Source organism: Octopus bimaculoides, chromosome 4, assembly GCF_001194135.2.
Source record: "Octopus bimaculoides isolate UCB-OBI-ISO-001 chromosome 4, ASM119413v2, whole genome shotgun sequence".
Lineage (NCBI taxonomy): Eukaryota > Metazoa > Mollusca > Cephalopoda > Octopoda > Octopodidae > Octopus > Octopus bimaculoides.
The window spans coordinates 117500062-117503652 of NC_068984.1; the positions used below are offsets into that span (position 1 = coordinate 117500062).

General features: G+C 37.8%; 1 protein-coding gene across 2 annotated transcripts in view; it reads left to right on the forward strand.

Annotated features, from left to right (window-relative positions):
* LOC106871780 (uncharacterized oxidoreductase YjmC) overlaps positions 1–3591 on the forward strand; it is a 30700-nt gene that overhangs the window by 8136 nt on the left and 18973 nt on the right. The gene's annotated exons all lie outside the window — the stretch shown is intronic.

A 3591-nucleotide genomic window follows, 5' to 3' on the forward strand; every position in this document is an offset into this window, starting at 1 on the left:
AGGGAGAGAGAGAGAGGGAGAGAGAGAGAGGGAGAGAGAGAGAGGGAGCAATATATGAAGTTGCCAAAATTTTACTTTAGGATGTTGATAATTTTGGCAATGAATTCTAACACATATTTAGTCAGCTCATCAGAAAAATAGTCACGAAATGACCTAAATTCATGATGTTTTGAAAGTATGATGGTTACCTGAAAAGTTCATAAGCTGACCAAGATACTCTCATGGAATGTCACCAGATGAGGTTTACTTTTCAACATAGCCTCCTCTGCAGTCCACACACTTCTTTCATCAGTGTTGCAGTGCCTGGAACCCATTAGTGAAGTAGCTTTCATCCTATTGGTCAAAAAAGTTGCCAACAACAGATATGACATCATCATCACTGTGATACTGGTTCACAGAAAAGTGTTGTTTTTTGTGGTGGGGTTTTTTGCATGCTGGGGAACAGTTGATAGTTAAATGGGAGACAAATCAGGAGAATAGGGAGGGTTTTCAACCAGTTCAAATCACAGTCATGCACAGCAGTCATTGAAAGCAAGGACTTGTGTGCTGGAGCACATAATCAACCTATGAACTTTTCAGCCTGCCCATGTAGTTGTTTCATAAATGCTATCTCTTTATATTTCTAAACACTGAATTGAGAATGGTAAACAAAGACAGGTATTGTAATGTCCATTCCTTAACCACTTTTGCTACAGTATTTCTGTAGCCTTTGTTTCAATGGATTTTTAAAATAATGAAGAATTTAGTTAAATAACTAAATAAAAGACATAGGTACAAGCAAACCTATATATGCACACACAAACACAAACAAACACACACACACACACCCACACACACACACACACACAAATACTAAACACACACATGCATGTGCACATGTGCACACACACACACACGCACACACACACAAATGGATGTGCAGGTTAAGGATACACACCACAGACAGAAAGAATGGACTAAACAGAACAGGAGACCCATGGGATGGAGAGTCACTGAAGAGGTCAAAGGTGGTGTGATGAAAGATTTCAGACAAGGAACATTAAAATAGGAACAATAATAAAACTGAAGTGAAGACCAAGTGTATAGTGCATGTGGTTAATTGGTAAAAATATGACCATCCCCAAATATAACAATAACTTTGTCATTATTAAGCTGGTATAAGGTGGCGAGCTGGCAAAATCGTTAGCATGCTGGGTGAAACACTTAGCAGTATTTCATCTGTCTTCATGTTCTGATTTCAAATTCCGCCAAGGTCGACTTTGCCTTTCATCCTTTCGGGGTCAATAAATTAAGTACCAGTTACGCACTGGGTTGATGTAATCGTCTCATCCCCTTCTCCCAAATTTCAGGCCTTGTGCCTATAGTAGAAAGGATTATTAAGGCGGTAAGCTGGTGAGCTGCCGCTATGTTCTGAGTTCAAATTCCACCGAGGTCGACTTTGCCTTTCATCCTTTCAGGATTGATAAATTAAGTACCAGTTACGCACTGGGATCGATGTAATCGACTTAATCCCTTTGTCTGTCCTTGTTTGTCCCCTCTATGTTTAGCCCCTTGTGGGCAATAAAGAAATAAGAAAGGATTATTAAGCTGGTATGACGGTGAGCTGGCAGAAACGTTAGCATGCCGGGTGAAATGCTTAGCGGTATTTTGTCTGTCTTTATGTTCCTGAGTTCAAATTCCACCAAGGTCGACTTTGCCTTTTATCCTTTTGAGGTCAATAAATGAAGTACCAGTTGCGTACAGGGGTTGATCTAATCGACTGGCTTCCTCCCCCAAAATTTCAGGCCTTGTGCCTTGAGAAAAAAAGATTATTAACCTGGTATAAGTCTCTAAGATAGAACAGTTTCTGACAGGTTGGTATCAAATGGATTAAGAGAACAATATGATGACTTCAGAGTAGTTTAAAAATTAGACAAACTTTTATGGAATCCAGTATCTTAATATAATAATAACTGCAACAGTTTAGTAGTGCAATCTGAAATATTGAAACTGTGAATTTAGATATGGCTGTGTGATAAGACATTTGCTTCCCAACGTCATAGTTCTAGGTTCAATACTTTTGCATGGTACCTTGGAATAGTGTCTTCCATTATAGCCTCAGGCTGTTGAGTGTGTGATAATGTCTTTTTGTCTTGGTATTGTATGATAGTTGTAAATAAGCATCATCATCATGCAAGCATTGTCCCTTGTTCCTAATCTTCCATGAAAGCAAGTCTGATCTTGGGGAAGTATCACCTTATTTGGAAACAGATAAGGGTTAGTAACAAGAAGGGCATCTGGCTATTGAAAACCTGCCTCAACAAATTCTGTCCAAACCATGCACACATGGAAAAGTGAATGCTAAAACACTGATGATGATGACGATGATGATGCTTTTAAATTAATGTTAACGAAACTAACGAAACATGCATAATTCCTTTTATTTATTATTGAAGTTTGTTTAAATACTAAAGATAAATCATGTTCTTTTTCTTTCTTTAAATTTGTTTTGTAAACAAGCAAAATCTGGCTGACCTGGATATGTTCAAGGTTATACAGTTGATATAAATCAGTTGATTACTGAAATCACCATCATCATCATCATCCTCATCGTTTAACGTTCGCTTTCCATGCTGGTATAGGTTGGATGATTTGACTGAGGACTGGTGAACCAGATGGCTGCACCAGGCTCCAATCTGATCTGGCAGAGTTTCTACAGCTGGATGCCCTTTCTAATGCCAACCACTCTGAGAGTGTAGTGGGTGCTTTTACGTGCCACCAGCACAAGGGCCAGCTACACGGTACTGGCAACGGCCACACTCAAAATGGTGTATTTTACATGCCACCTGCACAGGAGCCAGTCCAGTGGCACTGGCAATGACCTCGCTTGGTTAAAATTCAGTATTAAACCTATTGTCGTTATTATTATTATTATTATTATTATTATTATTATTATTATTGAGGCAATGGGTTGGCAAAATTGTTAGCAAACTGGAGAAAATGCTTAGTGCTATTTCATTTGTTTTTACATTCTGAATTCAAATTCTGTCAAGGTCAACTTTGCTTTTCATCCTTTTTTGGGTCAATAAGATAAGTAGCAGTTGAGCACTTAGTTTGATATAGTTGATTTATTCCCTTTCTGAAATTATTGGCCTTGTTCCATAATTTAAACCCATTATTTATTATTATTATTAGGTTGTTTTTTTTCTTCTTTCTTCAAATTTTCTTCCATTTCTCGCCGAGTGTTTTCCGTACACCTAGGGCAGAGAAGCTCATTGTATGCATTCCCAGTTTACACATGCAAATTCACAGGTAAAATATGTATTTAAAAAAAATTAATAAATAAATAAATTCATGAATGGATGTTGTTTTCACAGCGATAATTCTCTTCTCAGTACATGAGCCATTCCAGTTAACACAAGTTTTTGCACTTCCTGTAGGGATGGTAAGCCTGGTATCATCTTCAAATAGGTTTCAGGACCTTTTTTTTTATCATTCCTAGAGACCTTACAATCACTGGTACGGTAGTCGCCTTGAGATGCCACATTTTTTCAATTTCTATTAGAAAGTCTTTATATTTACTGATCTTGTCAAATTCTTTCGCCGCTATAT